Source organism: Heteronotia binoei, chromosome 17 (genome assembly GCF_032191835.1).
Source record: "Heteronotia binoei isolate CCM8104 ecotype False Entrance Well chromosome 17, APGP_CSIRO_Hbin_v1, whole genome shotgun sequence".
Classification (NCBI taxonomy): Eukaryota; Metazoa; Chordata; class Lepidosauria; order Squamata; family Gekkonidae; genus Heteronotia; species Heteronotia binoei.
The window spans coordinates 5,602,592-5,629,183 of NC_083239.1; the positions used below are offsets into that span (position 1 = coordinate 5,602,592).

General features: G+C 48.4%; 1 protein-coding gene across 1 annotated transcript in view; it reads right to left on the bottom strand.

Moving 5' to 3' along the window:
- Window positions 1-25,853, bottom strand: part of CATSPER4 (cation channel sperm associated 4) — an 81,260-nt gene extending 55,407 nt beyond the window's left edge. Inside the window, exon 1 of the mRNA XM_060258107.1 lies at window positions 25,760-25,853. The gene's annotated coding sequence lies outside the window, so the exon portion shown is untranslated. The remainder of the gene's footprint in view (window positions 1-25,759) is intronic.
- Window positions 25,854-26,592: the final 739 nt, after the last annotated feature.

A 26,592-nucleotide genomic window follows, 5' to 3' on the forward strand; every position in this document is an offset into this window, starting at 1 on the left:
GTGACAGTTTCTTGTCAAAAAAACCACCTAATGAATTCATATTCTCTGCAAGATTTGAATTCACAACTTCCTGATTCATCTACAATACAATATTGCGCTGAATCTGCACATCTCCACCCTGCCTGAATTTTGAATTTGAAAGGATTCATTCTGTGTTACGGGAACAGCTTTCAGTTTCTCTGCAGAAGGAAATTACTCCCTTTAGTTCCAATCAGCAGGCTTGGAAGAAGATCTCTATTTGAACCAGAGGTCACGATTGCATGGGTAACAGACATCCAAGACATATCTGGATTCTATACACAAATCATAACTTCCTTACAAATCAAGGAAAGAGACCATCCCTCGCACCCCTCACAATGCCTTGTGACATAGTTGTTACCCCAGAGCTGGCCCAAGAGGTTTTATTTCCATCTCTGCAGGTCTGGTTTGGAGATTCTCTGTGGTGTCATTACCCACGGTCAAGAACACCTAAGCAGAGCTCCCACCACAAGCCACATGTGGCAGCATTTCATGCCACAGCGGGGGTCCAGCAAAGTTTTTACAATTCAAAAACCAAACTGCATCAAAATTCAAAGCAAGAGATCGACAAACAAGCAGTGTAAGAAAGCTTGAATGAGTGAACACTCATAAAAGCTCACACCCCGCTACAAATTTCGTTAGTCTTTAAGGTGCCACTGGCTTTCTACTGCTTGCATTACTGAAATTATGAAAAAATTAAGAGGTGATATCTCGATTCCAGTAGCCCAAACACTAGTTGTTTTACGTTCTGACGTAGGAAAAGCACCACACAAGGTGTCAATGCACACAGGTGCATCCTGAGAGATTGATTTAGTACACTTGCATAAATCTGTGTGTGGTTCACACTTCAGTTACTGGCAACAGTTCACCTCTTACCATTTCCCCTTCTGAAAAGTGTCACAGAAGCGCTTTAGTGGGTCCTGAGGAGAAAAAGGGAAAGGGAGATGATACATAAATATTCTAAATAAATAAATGTTGCCTGCAATTTTCTTTACAATCAGGTCATGCCACATCCCATTTATCTTTCCATTATACCTGACAGACAGCAGCATGGTGTTGGGCTTAGAGTGTGGGACTAGGATCTGGGAGAACCAAGTTCAAATCCCCACTCTGCCATGAAGATTCATGGGGTGACCTTGGCTCAGTCGTTCTTTCTCAGCCTAGCTGACCTTGCAGGGTTGTGGTGAGAACAAAACGGAGGGCGTCTACATAGGGAAGAAAAGTGTGGCATAAATCTAGTAAATAAGTAAAATGATGTGTGAATTTTTGTTTCCTTTTTTGAACAGCCACACTTATGTATTGATTGGATTTTTTTTTTTGTAGTCTCCACTCACCCAAATGGTCTCATGGCAATTTACAACATAAAAACCATATAAATAAGGTTAAAACAACATGGAAACAGATAACAAATATTGAGGGGGGTAGGGGAAAACCCCAACAGGAACTAATTTGCATATTAGGCCACACCCCATGACACCACCATTGTTTCACACAGGGCTTTTTTTGTAGAAAAAGCTCAGCAGGGACACATTTGTATATGAGGTCACACGCCAAGCTAGATGGAACTGCATCCCTGTGCGTTTCTACTCAAAAAAAGACCGCCTGCAGTCTACAAAAGTGTTTTCAAGAGTAGCCCTACGCAGAAGCAAATTGCCTCCAATCTGGAGGTAACCACTGCACTGACCAATATGGCAAGCAATGAAAATCCTGTCAATTTAGGGGAAGGTATTTGTGAGCTTCCTGCATTGTGCAGGGGGCTGGACTAGATGACCCTGGAGCTCCCTTCCAACTCTATGATTCTAAGGTCTGATCCAGACAAATAAGGAGCTAGTTGGCAGGCAGGGCCAAAGTAAGTCCCGTAACCAGTAATTTTTTCCCCAGAGGTGCTGGGGGCACTAATTAAATTGTTTGAATTCATTTAATTTACCTTTCATCCCCCCATCTAGCCAGCCTCACTTTGTCTGTATACCACACAGCCACTTTGCCTGGTGGGGAGCAAAGCCACAGCGTGCTCCGGGCCTCAGGTGGCCCCGCCCACCTTGCTCTTACTGGCTCAGCACACACTTCTCAGGGGGACGTACTCCATGGCCAACAGGGAATTTGTGGGGCTCCTCAGATGGGGGAACATGCTTGTCATAGTTCCAGCCATCAGTGTTGCACTGCCAGGTGCCAGGCAGCAGCAGCAGAAGAAGAGGATATTGGATTTATATCCCGCCCTCCACTCCAAAGAGTCTCAGAGCGGCTCACAATCTCCTTTCCCTTCCTCCCCCACAACAGACACCCTGTGAGGTAGATGAAGATATTGGATTTATATCCCACCCTCCACTCCGAAGAGTCTCAGAGCGGCTCACAATCTCCTTTCCCTTCCTCCCTCACAACAGACACCCTGTGAGGTAGATGAAGATATTGGATCTATATCCCGCCCTCCACTCCGAAGAGCCTCAGAGCGGCTCACAATCTCCTTTATCTCCCTCCTTCACAACAGGCACCCTGTGAGGTAGATGAAGATATTGGATTTATACCCCGCCCTCCACTCCGAAGAGTCTCAGAGCGACTCACAATCTCCTTTCCCTTCCTCCCCCACAACAGACACCCTGTGAGGTGGGTGGGGCTGGAGAGGGCTCTCACAGCAGCTGCCCTTTCAAGGACAACCTCTGCCAGAGCTCTGGCTGTCCCAAGGCCATGCCAGCAGGTGCAAGTGGAGGAGTGGGGAATCAAACCCGGTTCTCCCAAATAAGAGACCGCACACTTCACCACTACACCAAACTGGATCTCCAGACCAACACCCTCATAGCCTGCCCAGTGACGGACAGCCCCCAGCCAGTGTAGGACACTCGGTCGCCCATCACAACTATGACCACCCAGAGACAGGGAAGATTGCAGACTCTGCCCCCTCCTGAATCTACAACACCCCACAATCCCCCACCCCAACCTGGGAAGGTGCCAGACCAAGCTTACCCCCTACCCCAGTGGGCAGTCACCGGATTTCCTACTGTGGCTGAGCAGGGGGAGAGGGAGGGGTGTGACCTTGCAGCCAGCTACTCAAAGCCCCTCTCCTTTCCTGCCTCTTTGATCACAGCTGGAAGCGGAAAGCCTGGTGAGGCTGTGGAGCGACTGCCCACCAGAGTAAGGAGCTGCTTCTCTCCCTCCTCTCCCATCGTGCCTGCACCATTCTGCCGTGCCCGCCCGCCTCCTCCACATGCAGCCTCCTCAGGGAGATTCCCTGCTAACCCCCTACCCGCTTTCTGCCCCCCTCGTATTTCACTCACACCCAACGTTTTTGGACTCCAGGGCCATTGGAAGGCCTGGTGTCAGTGAAAAACTGTCAACTGGACGACCATGGACAGTTGCAGGCTGGTTCTCAGGGGTTTCAACATCCATGCTGACACAGCCTCCTCCGCATAGGCCCTGAGCCTGGTATCATCCGTGGCGAAGTCGGGACTCTCCCAGATTGTATTGGGTCCTACACAAAAGAACAGGCCACACCCTGGATCTGATCTTTGGAATGGGAATAAGTGTTGATCTGATTGCCACGGGCAGATCACTTTGCCCCGAAAGCCGGGCTGTGTGCACCACCCCCGCCCTGCCTAGGTGGTGAGCAGGTTTCTGCTCATCTGCAGAGAGGCTTATGGATCCTGTTGGTTTCCAGAACACTCTGCGGGATCCAGCATCCCCCCCAGCAACTCATTAGATGAGGTGATAGAGGTTTTCTGGAGCCACTGATGAGATCATTCCTCAATACATTCTTCATTCCTGCCCCAATCTGGCTCCATGGTATACAATGGAACTCAGAGAGATGAAGCAGGGGAGTCAAACATGCAGCCCAGGGGCTGAATCTGGCCCTCGGAAGGCTCCTATCAGGCCCCCAAGCACCTGGCTGTCATCTACTTTCTTCTCTCTCTCTCTCTCTTGCTTCCTTCTGCATAACTGCTTGCTTTGCAAGGTTTGCTCAATCGCACAGGAGCTACAGAACAAAGTCTCTGTTTTCTCCATTGGGCTGATGCTCCTCCCTTGGAGAGGAAGGGGGGGGGAGGAGAGCTTGCTTTGCTAGGCTCTCTCAATCGCACAGCAGAGCTACTGAGCCGAGCCTCTCTTCCTTCTACTGGCTGAGGCTCCTCTCCCTCCTGAACCCCTGGGAAAGGAAGGAAAGAGCCAGAGCTTCCTTTGCCCAGTTCCCTGGATCCCATGGGAGAGATAAGAAGAAGAAGATGATATTGGATTTATATCCCGCCCTCCACTCCAAAGAGTCTCAGAGCGGCTCACAATCTCCTTTACCTTCCTCCCCCACAACAAACAACCTGTGAGGTAGATGAAGATATTGGATTTATATCCCGCCCTCCACTCCGAAGAGTCTCAGAGCGGCTCACAATCTCCTTTCCCTTCCTCCCCCACAACAGACACCCTGTGAGGTAGATGAAGATATTGGATTTATATCCCGCCCTCCACTCCGAAGAGTCTCAGAGCGGCTCACAATCTCCTTTACCTTCCTCCCCCACAACAGACACCCTGTGAGGTGGGTGGGGCTGGAGAGGGCTTTCACAGCAGCTGATGTTTCAAGGACAACTTCTGCCAAAGCTATGGTTGACCCAAGGCCATTCCAGCAGGTGCAAGTGGAGGAGTGGGGAATCAAACCCGGTTCTCCCAGATAAGAGTCCACACACAAAGATACAAAGAAAGCACCTTTAAGACAAATGAGTGCTAATGTTTTAAGCGTTTAAGTTTTTGTGTTTGTCTGTGTCCTTTATAAAGTTTATATCTCTTCTACCTAATTTTAAATAGGTACACACATGGCCTGACATGGCTCCGCCCACCAAGGTCTCATTTACGTCAGATCCAGCCTTTATGAGTTTGACACCCCAGGGCTAGAGTGAGTGTGGCGCCAGTCTTATGGTGAAACTACAGGAGCACCTTATAGGTGGTTTATGAAAATCGATGAGACGTCAGTACAAGCTGTGAAGAGGAGTTTCTTTAAACTTTCCATTGCATCTGCTAACTCCTGCCCAGCTCAATTATTTAGGGTAATTTGGTCCTTAACCGCCCGTTCAGTGAGAGCCCAAAATACGAGAAATTCAACCCTTAGCTGTGAGGCATTGGCAAGGTTTTTCGTGGATAAAGTCTAGTCGCTCTGCCACAACCTGCCCACTACGGTTGATACAGTAAGGAACTTGAGGCCCCTTGGCCGTTCTTGAGTTCATTGTCTGACAACTTCAGCCGACTCTCTTGGGCTGACCTCAACAGGCTCCTGGGTGCTGATAGGCTGACCGTGCGCCTCTTGGGCCTGTGCCCCTCATGGCTAGTGAAGGCCAGCAACGATGGAATATGGGACCCCCGGTGGACATTATCAATCTAGGGTTGCCAATCCCCAGGTGGGGGCAGGGGATCCCTCCGGTTTGGAGGCCCTCCCCCCGCTTCAGGATCATCAAAAAGCGAGGGGAGGGGAGGGAAATATCTGCTGGGAACTTTATTATTCCCTATGGAGATGTATTCCCATAGGAAATAATGGAGAATGGATCCGCGAGTATCTGGGGCTCTGGGGGGGGGGCTGTTTTTTGAGGTAGAGGCCCCAGATTTGCAGTGTAGCATCTGGTGTCTCTCCCCAAAAGTCCCTCCAAGTTTTAAAAAGATTGGACCAGGGGGTCCAATTCTATGTGCCGCAAAAGAAGGTACCCCTATCCTTCATTATTTCCTATGGAAGGAAGGAATTGAAAAGGTGTGCCGTCCCTTTAAATGTGATGGCCAGAACTCCCTTTGGAGTTCAGTTATGCTTGTCACAGCCTTGATTTTGGCTCCACCCCCAAAATCTCCTGGTTCCACCCCCAAAGTCCCCTGATATTTCTTGAATTGGACTTGGCAACCCTAGGTGGCTGAGCAGCTCCAGAGTTTTCTGGAGGACATGTCAGTCCTTGGCCCAGCCCAGTCTGGCTTCCACCCTGCCCACAAGATGGAGAGGGTGCTGGTTGCTTTCACAGATGATCTCCACAGACAGCTGGATCATGGCAGGTTGGCGCTGCTGTTGCTGCTAGATCTGATAGAAGCGTTCATCACGATTGATGACCTGTTAGACCACTGCCTCACCAATGTAGGAGTTTGTGGGGTAGCCTTGAAGTGGAAGACTTCATTCCTCCAGGGTCAGGGACAGAGGGTGGTGCTGGGAGAGAGGGGGCCACCCCTTGGTGTGTGGGGTTCTTCAAGGGGCAGTCCTCTCTCCTATGTTAGGGGAGGGACGGTGGCTCATTGGTAGAGCATCTGCTTGGTAAACAGAAGGTCCCAGGTTCAATCCCCGACATCTCCAACTAAAAAGGGTCCAGGCAAATAGACATGAAAAACCTCAGCTCAAGACCCTGGACAGCCATGAATGGGGCTGTGGCTCAGTGGCAGAGCATCTGCTTGGGAAGCAGGAGGTCCCAGGTTCAATCCCCGGCATCTCCAACTCAAAAGGGTCCATGCAGTAGGTGATGGAGATGGAGGGATCGTGGCTCAGTGGCAGAGCCTCTGCTTAGGAAGCAGAAGGTCCCAGGTTCAATCCCCGGCATCTCCAACTAAAAAGGGTCCAGGCAAATAGACATGAAAAACCTCAGCTTGAGACCCTAGAGAGCCGCTGCCAGTCTGAGAAGACAATACTGACTTTGATGGACCCAGGGTCTGATTCAGTATAAGGCAGCTTCATATGTTGTTTAACCTCTTGCCCAGTTGGTGTGGAGTTTCAGGTTGGGCTATAACTGCCACCCAGCTGTATCTGCTGATGGATGTATCTACTGACCCATCAAATTTGTCCATGGGATTGCAATCCGTGGCTGGATGGTTGAAGAAGAGCCAGCCGAGACTGAATCCACCAAAGACAGAAGTACTGTGGCTGGGGAGGGGGGGCGCAACTCCCAGCACTTGACAGCATGCTGCTGATACTGGCATTGACTGTCAAGAGCTTGGATGTGCTCCTGGGCTGCCCTTGATCAATGGAGACTCCAGTTGCAAATGTTACCAAGCTGGCACTTTTCTAGCTTTGCCAGATCAGGCAGCTGGCCTCTTTCCTCTGTAGCCCAGACCTTACCACAGTGATCCACACAAGTCACCTCAAGGCTGGATTACTGTAATTTGTTCTACGTAGGGCTAACTTTGAGGCTGTTGAGAGACTGATCCAGAAATTACAGCTTGTCCAGAATGCATCAGTAAGGGTACTTCAGGTACTGAAATGATAGTACATATAGTACTTACAGCACATATTCAACCTGTGCTTTGCCAGCTGCACTAGCTCCAAGTTGGGCACCAGGTCCACTTCAAGATTTTGGTTTTTATCTTGGACCAATGTACCTGTGGGACTGCCTCTCCCGGTATGTTACCCAAAGACCTTGATGCTCGGGAGACCAAAATTTAGTTGCGATCCCCGGCTCAAAAAATATCTGACTGTCTTCAACTTGAGCCTGGTGGAACTCTCTGCCTAGTGACATCCATGTCTTGCAGGACTGAGTTTGGTTCTGCAGGGTGTGTGAAACAGAAATGTTCCATCAGCCCTACGGTTGAGGACAGCAGCAGCCTCTCAAGATGGCCTAACCATGGCCTTCACCAAGTCCAGGCCTTGATCTGCCAACGGAGGGAGTGAAATCTTGTGCTCACTTCGGCAGCACGTATACTGAAGTTGGAACAATACAGAGACGATGGCTCAGTGGTAGAGCATCTGCTTGGAAAGCAGAAGGTCCCAAGTTCAATCCCTGGCATCTCCATAAAAGGGTCCAGGCAAATAGGTGTGAAAAGGCTTCAGCTTGAGACCCTGGAGAGCAGGGGAGCGATGGTGGCTCAGTGGTAGAGCATCTGCTTGGGAAGCAGAAGGTCCCAGGTTCAATCCCCGGCATATCCAGTAAAAAAGGGTCCAGGCAAAGAGGTGTGAAAAACCTCAGCTTGAGACCCTGGAGAGCCGCTGCCAGTCTGAGAAGACAAGACTGACTTTGATGGACCAAGGGTCTGATTCAGTACAAGGCAGCTTCATATGTAGGAGGGATGGTGCCTCAGTGGTAGAGCATCTGCTTGGGAAGCAGAAGGTCCCAGGTTCAATCCCTGTCATCTCCAAAAAAGGGTCCAGGCAAATAGGTGTGAAAAACCTCAGCTTGAGACCCTGGAGAGCCGCTGCCAGTCTGAGAAGACAATACTGACTTTGATGGACCAAGTGTCTGATTCAGTACAAGGCAGCTTCATATGTTCATATGTTTAAGATCAGCATCGTGAGGGAGTGAAATCTTATGTATGTCACGATTATCTGGAAGATGTGTGTTGATTTTGTTATTAATTATCTATCATATTTTAATTGGTTGTACGCCCTCTGATGATGTGCATTGCCCTAAGCCCTTTTGAGGAAGGGTGGTTTATAAATTAATCAGACATCATCATCATCGCCCATTAAATGACTATGACAGGGGTGTCGAACTCATTTGTTATGCGGGCCGGATCTGCCATAGATGAGACTTTGTCGGGCCAGGCCACACACGTCATAAAAGGTAATGCCAGGTAGAAGAGAGATAAACTTTATAAAGGACACAGAAAAACACAAAGATTTCTTTTTAACTTTAAATAATATATGCTTAAAAGATTAGTACCCTTGCAATATTTTGTTTAGCAGTTTCTAACAACTGACCCCTCTCGTTCTGAATTATGGCATCAAAATCTGGAGACCGTGTCTGTGTTGTAGTAATCTTGAATATGCTGTTCACCTGTGTGTCTGTACGTTGCAAACCTACTTTTGATGGATTGACATTTATTACAGAAGCTTCATGGTTAATGCTTTGAGCCTAAGACCCAGGGAAAAACATGAAATGGCTGGGCATTGCATGCTTTTGTACATAAGCTGCTTCATGTGCTGGTCAGCCAATGGAGAAAACAGAGGGTTTGCTCTGTAACTCCTGTGCGATTGAGCAAGCCTGGCAAAGCAAGCTGTGATGCAGAAGGAAGCAAGAGAGAGAAGGAAGCAGATGACAGTGAGTTGCTCGCAGGTCTGATAAGAGTCCTCCAGGGGCCTGATCCAACCTTCGGACCACACGTTTGACACCTCTGGACTAAGGGCCCCCAGCAATGGCCAAGCCATACCAAAAGCTCAAGAGAAAGTCATTTTGCTTTTTCAAATAAACAACAGCATTTAGGGTTGCCAATCCCCAGGTGGGGACAGGGGATCCCCCGGTTTGGAGGCCCTCCCCCCGCTTCAGGGTCGTCAGAAAGCGGGGGGAGGGGAGGGAAATGTCTGCTGAGAACTCTGTTATTCCCTATGGAGATTTATTCCCATAGAAAATCATGGAGAATTGATCTGTGGGTATCTGGGGCTCTGGCGGGGGCTGTTTTTTGAGGTAGAGGTGCCAAATTTTTCAGTATAGCATCTAGTGCCTCTCCCCAAAATACCTCCCAAGTTTCAAAAGGATTGGACCAGGGGGTCCAATTCTATGAGCCCCAAAAGAAGGTGCCCCTATCCTTCATTATTTCCTATGGAAGGAAGGCATTCTAAAAGGTGTGCTGTCCCTTTAAATGTGATGGCCAGAACTCCCTTGGAGTTCAATTATGCTTGTCACACCCTTGCTCCTGGCTCCGCCCCAATGTCTCCTGGCTCCAACCCCAAAGTCCCCAGATATTTCTTGAATTGGACTTGGCAACCCTATAACAACTGCTTATTTGGCCTACTTACAGGCCTGGTGTAAGAATGGCAGCAAGATAATGTACGTACATCAAGCACTTAGAACACTGATAATATTATACAAAAGATAATGTCAGAATCAGCAGAGTCCTAGTCATGCTCTAACAGCGCCAGTCTTCCAGAAAATGAAAGGATATGACCACTTCTGAACATCTCTGCATTAAAAAAAAATGTTTTTTAGCTTTCCAGGTTTGTTGGAAAGGAATAAAAGACAGAAATACACGCGAGTCATTATCAGTGAAACAATCAAGACCCAGAAGAGACTTGTGTGCAAGTTTCTAGTCCTCAGGGGACAGGAACTCGGTTCAGACATTTCTTTGTTGAATCTCATGTTATCCTGTCCTTTGACCTATAGTTCTCCAAGGCAACTTACAAAACAAAGTGTTCAAAACAAAACAAAACAAAAATCACAAAAATCTACCGCTCAACATAAACCACTGACAAAAGCATCAGCAACAAAATTTTACATAAAGACTGCTGTGGTGTAGGGGTTAGAGCAGGCATGTCAAACTCACTTTTTATGAGGGCCAGATCTGACACAAATGTTGCTTTGTTGTGCTGGGCCATGTATTCCATAACACATAATGCCAGGTACCAGAGATATAAACTTTATAAAGGACACAGGCAAACTCAGTTAACAATCTTCTTCTTTTAACTCCAAATACAAACAAAAGTAGTAGATTCCTAGCAGTGAAAACAATTGATATACTGGGGAACCCACAGAAGCCCCAAAAACTGTATTTAATCATATGCAAGACTAGTTTTTTCCCCAAGGGATATCATAAAAAGTGTGGGGGAATCTTACACTTCCATGCAAATTAGCTGCTTTTTGTATATATAGCACTTTTAAGAGATGAGTCATAATCCTTGCAAGTAAATAAGGTAGGTTTTGACACACACCCTCCCCACATGCCCAGTCTCAGCAGCCAAGCACGGCTATGCTCTGCAATCTGTCTCTCAGTCTTCCACTCTTCCTCCATCCTGCCTCTGAGGATCTCAAGGTGGTGCACCAGACCCCTACCTACACCACCCCATCCCCACCACCAACCCTGTGAGGTGGTCCAGGGTGAGCAACTAGCCCTGGGTGACCCAGATGACAGGTTCCTGGCTCATGAGGGGGGGGGGCTGAACCAGATCCACATACACACACACACCCAGTTATCTCTCCTGCGTTTCCCACAGAAGTGGTGGGACTGAGGAAAGGCCTGATAGAGAGGCTGTTTCTGAAACCTCCGGGGGACATGTTTTGTCCTTTTGTGATCCCTTTTCTCTCACAAGCTAAGACCAGATGGGGGAGAAGGGATGTCACCGTCCCCCACCTGCCTTAATACTCACTCCGCCTCCCAGCTCTGTGACGTTCAGACATGTGGCAGTGACATCAGCACCCCATTTCCCTATATTTATTTGCCGCCCTCCCCCCGAAGAGCTCAGGGCAGCGTATACCATAGTAAGTTAAATGATAACATCAAGTACTTGATCAATTAACAGGATAAAACCATTACAATACAGTAAATTCGACAGTCGGATAGCGTTCAGTATATGTTTCTCTCCCTCCGTGGGGACGGATCATGGACCAAATACGATGGAGGCCATTGCTGTCTTCAGCCATAAGCCCAGCAGAACATTTCTGTCTTACTCGATCTAAGGAGCCATAGGGCACAGATGTCATCAGGTAGAGCGTTCCACAGAGAGGAGCCCTCGTTTAGGTTGAAGACAGCCAGCATCTTTTGGGCCATGGATCACTAGTAAGTTCTGATCTTCTGAGCATAAAGCTCTTAAGGGGACATACCAGGAGAGGCAGTGCCACAGGTCCATTGGCCCAAGACCATTTAGGGCCTTGAAGGTTTTAAACCAAACTTTGGAGCATTTCCAATGCTCAACTTGGAGTTAGTGCAGCTGGTATAGCGGTTGTATGTGTACCGTTACCAAATGCAATGCGAGTATCCGTTTTAATGCTAGAGATGTAACCTCTTATTTTTAATAATAATAATAAATTTATTTTTATATCCCGCCCTCCCCCGCCAAAGGCAGGCTCAGGGCGGCTAACAAGAAATCGTATGCACCATGATTATGGTAAAATACAATCATTACTATAAAGCAATTAAAATAGTTACCTGTAAATTACATTCATAAATTAAGTTAAAATTAGATAAAACAGTTAAACCATTATAAATTATAAATTTACTAGATTTTCCTTGAATGTTTTGAAGCCCTTTATTCTTCCAAAGAGAAAATATTCTTTAATGTTGCAATTATGTTCTCTGCTACTACAGTTGAAAAATGTGTTTTTATTAATATCGCCGGTTTCCCTCGTTGTCAATATCTATTCATGATATCTGATTTTAATGAATTCTTATTTTCCCTAATCCCTCTTTTTTTTTTCTGTATCCCAATTATCTTTTGAGGGGAAAAAAATATTAAAAGGCGTACTTGCTGCCATGGGGGTACCTGTATGTTCCTGGGCCATTTGTAATTTCCGATTCAGGTTCAAGGATAGCCTGGCATACAGCAAGTGATTGTAATCCAGCCTCAAGGTGACTGTTGCATGAGTACTGTAGCTAGGTCAGGGTGAGAGAGGAAGGGGGCCAGTTACTAGGCGTAGTTGGAAAAATGCCAGTCTGACAATGTTTGCATCCAGAAGCACACCCGGGTTCCTTTTTGTTGGTGCCAGTATTCATGCCAGCCTGGCACTAACAAACACCTGCATGCCATCAAGGGCTGGAAGTTGGCACTCCAGACTAGAGCTGCCCCCACCCAGCCACAGCATTTCTAGCTTTGACAGATTTCATCTCCAGCCAGCTCTGTTTCAACCATCCAGCCACAGCCTCCAGTCCCTCAACCAGATAAGATATTGGATTTATATCCCGCCCTCCACTCCGAAGAGTCTCAGAGCGGCTCACAATCTCCTTTCCCTTCCTCCCCCACAACAGACACCCTGTGAGGTAGATGAAGATATTGGATTTACATCCCGCCCTCCACTCCGAAGAGTCTCAGAGCGGCTCACAATCTCCTTTCCCTTCCTCCCCCACAACAGACACCCTGTGAGGTAGATGAAGATATTGGATTTATATCCCGCCCTCCACTCCGAAGAGTCTCAGAGCGGCTCACAATCTCCTTTCCCTTCCTCCCCCACAACAGACACCCTGTGAGGTAGATGAAGATACTGGATTTATATCCCGCCCTCCACTCCAAAGAGTCTCAGAGCGGCTCACAATCTCCTTTACCTTCCTCCCCCACAACAGACACCCTGTGAGGTAGATGAAGATACTGGATTTATATCCCGCCCTCCACTCCGAAGAGTCTCAGAGCGGCTCACAATCTCCTTTCCCTTCCTCCCCCACAACAGACACCCTGTGAGGTAGATGAAGATATTGGATTTATATCCCACCCTCCACTCCGAAGAGTCTCAGAGCGGCTCACAATCTCCTTTCCCTTCCTCCCCCACAACAGACACCCTGTGAGGTAGATGAAGATATTGGATTTATATCCCGCCCTCCACTCCGAAGAGTCTCAGAGCGGCTCACAATCTCCTTTCCCTTCCTCCCCCACAACAGACACCCTGTGAGGTAGATGAAGATATTGGATTTATATCCCGCCCTCCACTCCGAAGAGTCTCAGAGCGGCTCACAATCTCCTTTCCCTTCCTCCCCCACAACAGACACCCTGTGAGGTAGGTGAAGATACTGGATTTATATCCCGCCCTCCACTCCAAAGAGTCTCAGAGCGGCTCACCATCTCCTTTACCTTCCTCCCCCACAACAGACACCCTGTGAGGTAGATGAAGATATTGGATTTATATCCCGCCCTCCACTCCAAAGAGTCTCAGAGCGGCTCACAATCTCCTTTCCCTTCCTCCCCCACAACAGACACCCTGTGAGGTAGATGAAGATATTGGATTTATATCCCGCCCTCCACTCCGAAGAGTCTCAGAGTGGCTCACAATCTCCTTTCCCTTCCTCCCCCACAACAGACACCCTGTGAGGTAGATGAACATATTGGATTTATATCCCACCCTCCACTCCGAAGAGTCTCAGAGCGGCTCACAATCTCCTTTCCCTTCCTCCCCCACAACACACACCCTGTGAGGGAGATGAAGATATTGGATTTATATCCCGCCCTCCACTCCGAAGAGTCTCAGAGCGGCTCACAATCTCCTTTCCCTTCCTCCCCCACAACAGACACCCTGTGAGGTAGATGAAGATATTGGATTTATATCCCGCCCTCCACTCCGAAGAGTCTCAGAGCGGCTCACAATCTCCTTTCCCTTCCTCCCCCACAACAGACACCCTGTGAGGTAGGTGAAGATACTGGATTTATATCCCGCCCTTCACTCCAAAGAGTCTCAGAGCGGCTCACAATCTCCTTTACCTTCCTCCCCCACAACAGACACCCTGTGAGGTAGATGAAGATATTGGATTTATATCCCGCCCTCCACTCCGAAGAGTCTCAGAGCGGCTCACAATCTCCTTTCCCTTCCTCCCCCACAACAGACACCCTGTGAGGTAGATGAAGATATTGGATTTATATCCCACCCTCCACTCCGAAGAGTCTCAGAGCGGCTCACAATCTCCTTTCCCTTCCTCCCCCACAACAGACACCCTCTGAGGTGGGTGGGGCTGGAGAGGGCTCTCACAGCAGCTGCCCTTTCAAGGACAACCTCTGCCAGGGCTATGGCTGACCCCGGGCCATGCTAGCAGGTGCAAGTGGAGGAGTGGGGAATCAAACCCAGTTCTCCCAGATAAGAGTCCGCACTCTTAACCACTACACCAAACTGTCTCTCCATAATCCAGCCTCATGGATTATGGAGTGTATCAATAGATACAGCTAGGTGTCATCAGTGTATTGGTGACAACCCAGTCCGAAACTCTTCACCAGCTGGGCAAAGGATCCCCCTTTGGGGAACCCCTCACCTCACTCCTAGTGCCACCCCAACCCCGGAGAAGTGAAGTAAGCCACTTCAAGGCTACCACACAAACTCCTACATCGGTGAGGCAGAGAATCAAGAGATCATAGCTGACCTTGTTAAACACTGCTGTCAGATGGGATAGCAACAGCAGCGCTAAACCCCCATTGATCCAGCTGTCTGTGGAGATCACCCGCGAGGGCAACCAGTCCTGTGGCTGGGGCAGAAGATGAACTGGAATTGATCTAGGGCTGATGAATCTTCCGGGAGACTCTGGAGCTGCTCCACCACTGCTCTCTCAATTATCTTGCCCAGGAATCAAACATTTGAGACTGGGTGGTAATTGGAAAAATCCAACGGATCTAAAGACGGCTTTTTAAAAAGCAGTGTTATCACTGGGTGCTTCCACATAGCAACTGCAAGTAGATTTTGCCGTTCGTAAACAGAGAAAAAATCCCGTTGCGAAGCACGTTATTTACTGTGTGCAAACACACCCACTGTCTCTTTTAATCCCCCCTGAATAGACCCCCAGATTGATAATGTCCATCAAGGGGTCCTGTATTTCATCACCACTGGCCTTTAGTCACAATGGACATGGGTGTAATGAACACACAGTCTGTCTGAAAGCACCAAGGATCCTGTTGACATTGGCCCAGGAGAGTCAAATGAAGTTGTCAAGCCCTGACTCCAAAGACAGCCAAGCAGCCTCTAGTTCCTTACTGTATCAACACTGGCAGGCAGGTTGTGGCAAAGCGACAACACTTTATCAGCATATAACCTTGTCAATGCCTCACAGCTAATGGCCAAATTTCTCATGTTTTGAAGAAGAAGATACTGGATTTATATCCCGCCCTCCACTCCGAAGAGTCTCAGAGTGGCTCACAATCTCCTTTACCTTCCTCCCCCACAACAGACACCCTGTGAGGTAGATGAAGATATTGGATTTATATCCCGCCCTCCACTCCAAAGAGTCTCAGAGCGGCTCACAATCTCCTTTACCTTCCTCCCCCACAACAGACAACCTGTGAGGTAGATGAAGATATTGGATTTATATCCCGCCCTCCACTCCAAAGAGTCTCAGAGTGGCTCACAATCTCCTTTACCTTCCTCCCCCACAACAGACACCCTGTGAGGTAGATGAAGATATTGGATTTATATCCCGCCCTCCACTCTGAAGAGTCTCAGAGCGGCTCACAATCTCCTTTACCTTCCCGCCCCCCCACAACAGACACCCTGTGAGGTATATGAAGAGATTGGATTTATATCCCGCCCTCCACTCCGAAGAGTCTCAGAGCGGCTCACAATCTCCTTTACCTTCCCCCCCCCCCCCCGCCACAACAGACACCCTGTGAGGTAGATGAAGATATTGGATTTATATCCTGCCCTCTACTCCGAAGTGTCTCAGAGCGGTTCACAATCTCCTTTACCTTCCTCCCCCCACAACAGACACCCTGTGAGGTAGATGAAGATATTGGATTTATATCCTGCCCTCTACTCCGAAGTGTCTCAGAGCGGTTCACAATCTCCTTTCCCTTCCTCCCCCACAACAGACACCCTGTGAGATGGGTGGGGCTGAGAGAGCTCTCCCAGAAGCTGCCCATTCAAGGACAACCTCTGCCAGAGCTATGGCTGACCCAAGGCCATTCCAGCAGGTGCAAGTGGAGGAGTGGGGAATCAAACCCGGTTCTCCCAGATAAGAGTCCGCACTCTTAACCACTACACCAAACTGGCTCTCTGAACCCTCCCTGGAAGGGACGTTAGAGATGTAATTACCCTAAATAATTGTGCTGGGCAAGTCCTAGCGGATATGACGGAAGCTATAAAGCAATCTCTTTTTGCAACTTTTACTGCCATGTCGTAGGTTTTCATAGATAACTTATAGGATGTTCTTGCAGCTTTGTTGCGCGATCAACACCACAGTCGCTCTAGCCTTCTGTTCTTGCTTTATCTCCCTGATCTCCATTGTATACAATAGAGTTAGGTTAGGGCAGGAACAGAGAGATCTTCATGGATGGCTTCAGATAAAGGTATTCCAATCCTCTATCAGCACATCCAATTAATCACTGTGAGGTAACGGATCCCGCACAGCATTCTGGAAACTAATAGGATCCATAGGCCTCCAGAGGTGAGCGTAAAGCCATTCGCTGCCTAGATAGGGAATGGGTGATGCATTCAGCTGGGCTTTCAGGGTATAGTGATCTGACCATGCAACTCTGTCAGTGGTAACCGGATCCACACTTAAATCCATTCCAAAAACCAGATTCAGCGTGTGGCCTGCTTCGCGTATAGGACCTGATACAATCTGGGAATGTCCCAGCGTCGCCACGGACGACACCTGGTCCACAGCCGGTCTGGAGGTGGCTGCATCAGCATGGACATTGAAATCCCTGAGAACGTACGGCCCTAGAAATTCCAAGGCCCAGGCAGTGACCGCCTCCAGCAGACCTGGCAGCCTGTTGGTGCACTAGGTGGTTGGTATACCAACCAGACAGCTTAACTCTCCTCTGTTTCCCACACCAGACCCACACAGTCAATAATGGAGAATTTTTGGTGAGAAAGAACCCTGAAAGAAAATGACTGATTAGTATCGCTCCCCCCCCCCCCACTCATTTGTCCAAGAGCGATGGAGGACTGAGAAACCTGAGTTCTATCTAGGTGATTGTTTTGTTCTCCCTAATGCCACATTGACACATGGAGCTGCCTTCTTGCCGAGTCATACCCCTGACTCTGGACATATATATGGACATATGAAGCTGTCTTATACTGAATCAGACCCTTGGTCCATCAAAGTCAGTATTGTCTCCTCAGACTGGCAGCGGCTCTCCAGGGTCTCAAGCTGAGGTTTTTCACATTTATTTGCCTGGACCCTTTTTTGGAGATGCCAGGGATTGAACCTGGGACCTTCTGCTTCCCAAACAGATGCTCTACCATTGAGCCACTGTCCCTCCCCAAACATATGAACATATGAAGCTGCCTTACACTGTATCAGACCTTTGGTCCATCAAAGTCAGTCTTGTTTACTCAGACTGGCAGCGGCTCTCCAGGGTCTCAAGCTGAGGTTTTTCACACCTATTTGCCTGGCCCGTTTTTTGGAGATGCCAGGGATTGAACCTGGGACCTTCTGCTTACCAAGCAGATGCTCTACCACTGAGCCACCGTCCCTCCCCTAACATATGAAGCTGGCTTCTTGAATCAGACCCTCGGTCCATCAAAATCAGTATTGTCTTCTCAGACTGGCAGCAGCTCTCCAGGGTCTCAAGCTGAGGTTTTTCACACCTCTTTGCCTGGACCCTTTTTTGGAGATGCCAGGGATTGAACCTGGGACCTTCTGCTTACCAAGCAGGTGCTCTACAACTAAGCCACCGTCCCTCCCTCTGCAATGCCTACTCTGATGAACAAACACTCTCCAGGCTTTTGAGCCTTTCAAGATCTTTCATGTTACCTTCTACCTGATTATTTGAACTGGAGATGCTGGGGTCTGAACTCCGCATGCTATGCCACTGAGCCAGCGCCCTACCCCCTTGATACAAACTTTGTTAATTAGATGGGTGTCATATGCAAATAACCTGAATAACCTGTAGATAAAAATGCCTTGTCTTCTGGAGGTCTCCAGAAATAAGGTTCAGGGTAGCTGTTCTGTAAGTTTTGAAATGAAATCCACTTCCTAATCTTAGCAAACATCTGGCAACCAAGTTTGCTGCAGAAAGTTGTTTGGTTGGTGGTGGAATACAGTGGCAAAACTCCTGCTTCGCCAAAAAGAGCTCAAATTTTGCGGTAAACATCTTCGGCCCTATCACGCTTTGCCACCACCCTCCCTCTACACCATTGCGTCCCCGTTTTCCCCACACGACAGCCCTGTGAGGTAGCTTAAGCGGAGAGGCATGACCGGCCAACTACCTCACAGCAGTGTCGCCCTGAGGACACATGGGTCCAAGAGACCTCCATGCCCTGCCACCTTGCACAGGCACCCCAGCAGAGAGAAGTTGGCAGCCGAGCTCAAATTTTGCGGTAGACATCTTCGGCCCCATCACGCTTTGCTGCCACCCTTCCTCTACACCATTGCTTCCCCGTCTTCCCCACGCGAAAGCCCTGTGAGGTAGCTTAAGCGGAGAGGCGTGACCGGCCAACTACCTCACAGCAGTGTCGCCCTGAGGACACATGCGTCCAAGAGGCCTCCGTGCCCTGCCACTTTGCACAGGCACCCCAGCAGAGAGAAGTTGGCAGCCGAGCTCAAATTTTGCGGTAGACATCTTCGGCCCTATCACGCTTTGCCACCACCCTTCCTCTACACCAGGGGTCCTCAAACTTTTTAAATAGGGGGCCAGTTCACTGTCCCTCAGACTGTTGGAGGGCCAGACTGCCGTTACTGTACAAGGCCGCGGGCCATCAGTTCTCCGTCTTCTGCATCTCTCTCCCTTCCCCACACCACACACCCTGGCCTGGGAACTCACCTCACCTCGGTATCACCTCACACTCTGTCTCCGCCGCCTCAGCCCAGTGCCGGAAGTGTGCGTTGCTAACGCGAGTTTAGGTCGAACGTCACTTCCGGTCCGATTTTGTCATAACCCAGCGGGCCGCATAAATGTCCTCAGCGGGCCGCATCTGGCCCGCGGGCCATAGTTTGAGGACCCCTGCTCTACACCATTGCTTCCCCGTCTTCCCCACATGACAGCTCTGTGAGGTAGCTTAAGCAGAGAGGCATGACTGGCCAACTACCTCACAGCAGTGTCGCTCTGAGGACACATGGGTCCAAGAGACCTCCATGCCCTGCCACTTTGCAAGGGCACCCCACCAGAGAGAAGTTGGCAGCCGAGCTCAAATTTCGCGGTAAACATCTTCGGCCCCATCACGCTTTGCCGCCACCCTTCCTCTACACCATTGCTTCCCCGTTTTTCCCCACGCGACAGCCCTGTGAGGTAGCTTAAGCGGAGAGGCGTGACCGGCCAGCTACCTCACAGCAGTGTCGCCCTGAGGACACATGCGTCCAAGAGGCCTCCGTGCCCTGCCACCTTTGCACAGGCACCCCACCACAGAGAAGTTGGCAGCTGTCCAGCCTCCCTTTTGATTTCATTGGCAACGATTCCAGCTCATTTCCGGGCAAGGCTCTGTCACACCCCTCCCCTCCAGCAACTCTTGAAGCTGCAGGGTGGGAACAGTGCTAATTGCACAGGTCCTGATAAACCATGCTGACGGTGAACGTTTGTCTGGCCTAGGAGGAAGGCGGTGGGGGGGCTTGCATTCTTTTGATTATTTCACTTTTTTAAAAAGTTCCTTTGGGGCTTGACGGGGGAAGGGGGAGAGGGAGAGGGAGAGAGAGAGAGAGAGAGAAGGAAGCTGCCTTCGCGCGCGCGCGCCCTTTTGCAAGAGGAATGCGTTAAGGCTTTTTGCATTTCCAAAGTGATTGACGGCCTTTGGAAGGCGGCTTGCAATGCGCTCTAATAGGCGGGCGGGCGGGCGGAGGGGGGGTGTTGTTTGCGGACGTGTGAATGAGCCAGCGAGAGAGGCGAGCGGTGAATGGGCTTGGAAAGCGAGCTGCGCAGAGCTCAGCCGGCAGGGAGGGGAGGCGCGGGGGAAGGAGCCGGGCCCGGAGCTCAGACAGCCTGGCGCCAGCAAACACCTGCGAGCCTCGAACAGGAAGACAATGGCAAACACAGGTGGGGGAGTGCTGTCAAGCCAGGCCTCTCCCCGCTGTTAATCACGGCTGATTGCATCAGTTGCCAGAGCTTGCCAAGACCCACCAGCGGCAGCCGGCCGGAGTTGTTCTGTGTCAGGGGTTTTTTTTTTTTTTGGTGCTGATTTAAAGCAACTTTGCATTAATTTTGCTCTCCCCTTCGAGCACAAAAAAAAGGAGGGGGGTGGAGAGGAACAGTGTAAGAGTTTCCGGCGACTGAAAAGAATAAAACCCAAGCGAACTTACGCCTCCCCTTCACACGCCTTTTGCCCCCTCCCTGTGCACCCGGCTAGGAAAGGAAATGTTTCAGCTCTCCTTACTCACTAGGGGGCAATCAGAGGTGGTCTGGGAAGAACGACTTCACGTTAACAATTTCCCACTTTTAAAAACTTCTGTTTTCCTCGCTTCTCTCCTTGCTTTGCTTTCTTCCCTTTCTTTTTCGTTCCCTGATCACTTTGTTTCTCTTTTCTCTATCTTCCTCTCTGGCTGTTTTCCTTCTTCCCCACTTCATTTTCTTTCTCGTTCCATTCCAGTCTTTCATTCTCTGTTCTTTGTTTTACTCCTTCCTTCTTTGTTCCCTCTCTCGTTTGGTGTTTTGCCTTCTATCGCTGTAGTTTTTCTATCCTCCTTTTCCTCTTCACTGGTTATTAATCTGTTTTGGAAAATCCTGGGGGCTCCACTGAAGTGGGTTTTGGTGTTGTTGTTAACCACTCAGTCTTGTCTGACTCTTGGTGATTCTATGGGCCAGCTCTAGCCATGTTCTCCAATCTTATACTGTTTCTTTAGCCAGTTTGGTGTAGTGGTGAAGTGTGTGGACTCTTACCTGGGAGAACCAGGTTTGATTCCCTCCCCACTCCTCCACTTGCACCTGCTGGCATGGCCTTGGGTCAGCCATAGCTCTCTTATCTGGGAGAACCAGGTTTGATTCCCCACTCCTCCACTTGCACCTGCTGGCATGGCCTTGGGTCAGCCGTAGCTCTGGCAGAAGTTGTCCTTGAAAGGGCAGCTGCTGTGAGAGTCCTCTCAGCCCCACCCACCTCACAGGGTGTCTGTTGTGGGGGAGGGAGATAAAGGAGATTGTGAGCCGCTCTGAGACTCTTTTGAGTGGAGAGCGGAATATAAATCCAATGTCTTCTTCTTCTTCTTTGATTTTTTTTTCTGTGCTCAGGCTGGTGGCAATTTTATAATGCCTAGCCACAGTGTCCTTTGGTGGCTTAAGTTTCCTTTTGCCACTAACCCATCCAAGCATAATTGCTTTTTTCGAGTGAGTTCTTCCGCATGACATGGCCAAAATAAGTCAGTCGCAGTTTTGTGATTTTCCTTCCAATGGCATGTCTGTTTTGATGTGTTCCAACCCTTGCTTGGTTGTTGAAAAGTTAAAATGTAGGATGAGAATTGGAAGCTGCTTTGGGCACCCATTGGGAAGAGAACTCATGTATAAACTTATACATACAAGTGAGGTAATAGCTTTGGTGCCTTAGGTAACATATGATGGGATATCAGCTCTGTCTTGCACTTGCCTGTATCTTCCCCACCCCCCGGCCACAAGGTACTTTTCTCCTTAGTCAGTACATATATTTAAAGCACAGTTTGGTGTAGTGGTTAAATGCACGGGCTCTTATCTGGGAGAATCGGGTTTGATTCCCGCTCCACGTGCACCTGCTGTCTGTGACCTTGAGTCGGTCACAAGTTCTTGTAGAGCTATTCTTGAAAGAGCAGTTCTCAAAAGAGCTCTCTCAGCCCTATCTATCCCACAGGGTGTCTTTTGTGGAGAGGGGAAGGGAAAGGAGATTGTAAGCCACTCTGAGACACCGAGTGAAGGGCAGGGTATAAATCCAATATCTTCTCTTCTTTCTTGTCCAGCAGGACTTCCCAAAGGCTCACAAGAGCTCAGGAAGCCTGACTGTGCATGCATGGCTTAAAGAGGAACAGGGAAGGAAGCTGCTGTTCTGGGTGGGAAAAACAGGACCTCCAGAGGTACACTTGGTCAAGCATGCACTGGCAGAGCCCCCCCTCTTGTGCTCCTGTTCACTTTTGTGTGACACACCTGTAGGACTGTTTGCACAGACTGGGGGTGGACAACATGACTCAGGAGGGCGCAGATGGAAACATGTTGTCTAGAACAGGGATGGCCAACGGTAGCTCTCAAGATGTTTTTTGCCTACAACTTCCATCAGCCCCAGCCAGCATGGCCAACGGCTGGGGCTGATGGGAGTTGTAGGCAAAAAAACATCTGGAGAGCTATCGTTGGCCCCCCCTGGTCTAGAAGACTGAAAGATAATTCATGGTGTCTGGAATGCAACCCTGTGTGGGGGTAGCCATGGGAGGTCACCAGTTTGGTGTAGTGGTTAAGTGTGCGGACTCTTATCTGGGAGAACCGGGTTTGATTCCCCACTCCTCCACTTGCACCTGCTGGAATGGCCTCGGGTCAGCCAGAGCTCTGGCAGAGGTTGTCCTTGAAAGGGCAGCTGCTGTGAGAGCCCTCTCCAGCCCCACTCACCTCACAGGGTGTCTGTTGTGGGGGAGGAAGGTAAAGGAGATTGTGAGCCGCTCAGACTCTTCGGAGTGGAGGGCGGGATATAAATGCAATATCTTCATCTACCTCACAGGGTGTCTGTTGTGGGGGAGGAAGGTAAAGGAGATTGTGAGCCGCTCTGAGACTCTTCGGAGTGGAGGGCGGGATATAAATCCAGTATCTTCATCTCCCTCACAGGGTGTGTGTTGAGGGGGGGAAGGTAAAGGAGATTGTGAGCCCCTCTGAGACTCTTTGGATTGGAGGGCGGGATATAAATCCAATATCTTCATCTACCTCACAGGGTGTCTGTTGTGGGGGAGGAAGGGAAAGGAGATTGTGAGCCGCTCTGAGACTCTTCGGAGTGGAGGGCGGGATATAAATCCAATATCTTCATCCACCTCACAGGGTGTCTGTTGTGGAAGAGGAAGGTAAAGGACATTGTGAGCCGCTCTGAGACTCTTCGGAGTGGAGGGCGGGATATAAATCCAGTATCTTCATCTCCCTCACAGGGTGTGTGTTGAGGGGGGGAAGGTAAAGGAGATTGTGAGCCCCTCTGAGACTCTTTGGAGTGAGGGGCGGGATATAAATCCAATATCTTAATCTACCTCACAGGGTGTCTGTTGTGAGGGAGGAAGTTAAAGGAGATTGTGAGCCGCTCTGACTCTTTGGAGTGGAGGGCGGGATATAAATCCAATATCTCCATCTACCTCACAGGGTGTCTGTTGTGGGGGAGGAAGGGAAAGGAGATTGTGAGCCCCTCTGAGACTCTTTGGAGTGGAGGGCGGGATATAAATCCAATATCTTCATCTACCTCACAGGGTGCCTGTTGTGGGGGAGGAAGGTAAAGGAGATTGTGAGCCGCTCTGAGACTCTTCGGAGTGGAGGGCGGGATATAAATCCAATATCTTCTTCTTCAGTGACTTTGGCCCAAGCACTTTCTGTCAGTGTAATTCCCTCACAAGGTTGTGATTTTGAGAAGTGGGCTGCTAAAAACATCAAGACAAACAATAAACATTTAAAAATATATCCAGAGCAGGAAACCATCCAGAGAATCAGTTGCGTCTTTAGATCACAAATGAATAAAGGAATTGCTAAAGAAAGATGCAGGGACGGCAGAGAAACTCAATGGATTTTTTTGCTTCTGTGTTCACTGTGGAAAGTGTGAAGCATGTACCCATGGCCATAGCCACTATTTTTAGGAAGGGAATCTGAAGAACTTGAGCCAAATTGAGGTAACCAGAGATGAAGTTCTAGACCTACTGGGGAAATTTAGAAAATGATAAGTTTCCAAGTCCTGATAGCATACACTTGAGAATTCTTAGGGAACTCAGATGGGAGATAGTATATTGACCCATATATGTAACCTATCATTCAGCTGCTATGCCAGAGAACTGGAGAGTAGCAAATGTTACAAAGGGATCCAAAGGGGAACCAGGAAATTACAAGCCTGTTAGCCCACCATCTGTCCCAGGCAAATTAGTAGAAACTGTAATCAAAAATAAAATATTAGGCATGTGGAGGAACAAACTTGCTGAGGAAGAATCAGCATGGCTTCTGCAAAGGGAAGTCCTACCTCACAATCCCTTTGGAGTTCTTTGAGAAAGTGAACAAGCATGTAGACAACAGTAAGCCAGTAAATATTATATTATTGTAAGCACAAACAAATAAATATTACAAATTGCAAGAGTCCCAAAGGCTAGGTAACCTCCTCTGCAGGTGTGTTTGTAGAAGCTCTATATTTCAAACAACGTCCTTGAAATGTTGGCAAAACAGCCTTCTATGAGAATCCAAGTTTCAGAATTCCATATACATAAAACGAAGTCTTAATGTCTACATAAAGTCTCAATGTCTACAACATGATTTCCAGATGTCTAACGCATTTCAAGAACGTGACCCTTCATCAGGGAAGTTTGTTCCAGTCCAGGGCAACTCTTCAAATCAAAATCTATCACACTCATACAATCTATTTCTTGTTGAGATCCCGATTGATTTTTTTTTCTTTTTACCAGCAACACAGCTTTACATATATACTCTCTGAGACTTTGAACTATGTGAAGCTGTGTTGCTGGTAAACAGGGCTTGTTTTGAAGAAAAAGCCCAGCAGGAACTCATTTGCATGTTAGGGCACAGCCCTGATGTCACAATTGTTTTGCACAGGGTTTTGGTGTACAAAAAGCCCAGCAGTGACTCATTTGCAGTGACTCATTTGCACCCCCTGACACCAGGCCAGCCAGACCTGTGTTTCTGTGCGTTCCTGCTAAAAAGATTTTCAATCAGGATCATTTGTTAAAGAAATGCAAAAAGAAAGGCTTAAAAACAAGACATACATTTCAGTGGCAGTAAAATGCACAGCAAAAATAAGAAAACTAAGCAGCTACCTCTCACTGGAGTCCTAACACAGCACAATTGGTTCTGAAAGCAAAGAGTCCTTGAACATAATACAGGTATCTTCTTGGGAGACACAGGGAGAGAAGAGTTAAAGGTAACATTGACTACTTTTATAGAAAACTTCAAGCCATAGCCTCCTGACCTTCTCCACCAATTGCTGGACAGCGTCCACGGAATCTTCCAGATCAGTCCCCACCACCAGCAGATACACAGATGAACTAAGTGAACTCAATTAGCAGGCCTGGATGGGCAGTCTTGCCAAATATCTGCAGGTGTGGGAGTTACATGGGCTTGCAGTAAATCAGAGAACTACAGGTATCTTCTTGGGAGACACAGGGAGAGAAGAGTTAAAGGTAACATTGACTACTTTTATAGAAAACTTCAAGCCATAGCCTCCTGACCTTCTCCACCAATCGCTGGACAGTGCCAGCCAGACCTGTGTTTCTGTGTGTTCCTGCTCAAAAAAAGCCCTGCTGGTAAAAAGATTTTCAATCAGGATCATTTGTTAAAGAAATGCAAAAAGAAAGGCTTAAAAACAAGACATACAGTTCAGTGGCATTAAAATGCACAGCAAAAATAAGAAAATTAAGTAGCTACCTCTCACTGGAGTCCTAACACAGCACAGTTGGTTCTGAAAGCAAAGAGTCCTTGAACATAATACAGGTATCTTCTTGGGAGACACAGGGAGAGAAGAGTTAAAGGTAACATTGACTGCTTTTATAGAAAACTTCAAGCCATAGCCTCCTGACCTTCTCCACCAATCGCTGGACAGTGTCCATGGAATCTTCCAGATCACTCCCCACCACCAGCAGATACACAGATGAACTAAGTGAACTCAATTAGCAGGCCTGGATGGGCAGTCTTGCCAAATATCTGCAGGTGTGGGAGTTAAATGGGCTTGCAGTAAATCAGAGAACTATGGAGAACAATGAAGTAACTTGGGGAACAGTGTAGCTGGAACGAACTAGAAAATTCTCTTAAGATTCTCTCTGTCTTGACAATTGTATACTGGAATTTTCAAAAGGCTTTTAACAAGGAACCTTACCAAAGACTCCTTAGTAAACATAGTTGTCAGGGATAAGAGGACGAGTTCTCTTATGGATTAAAATTGGTTAAATGACAAGAAACAAAGAGTAGGAATAAATGAACAGTTCTCACAATGGAAGGAAGAAAACGGGGGTCCCATAAGGATTGATATTGGGGCCAGTACTATTTAATTTATTAATAAATGATCTGGAACTAGGGAGACTAGTGTTCTGACCAAGTTAGCAGAAGACACATTATTCAGGATTGTGAAAACCAAGGCTGACTGTGAAGACCTTCAAGACAACCTCCACAAACTGGGTGAGTAGGTGACAATGTGGCAAAAGAAATTCAGTGTTGGTAAATGTAAGGTAATGCACACTGGGACAAAAAAATCCCAACTTAAA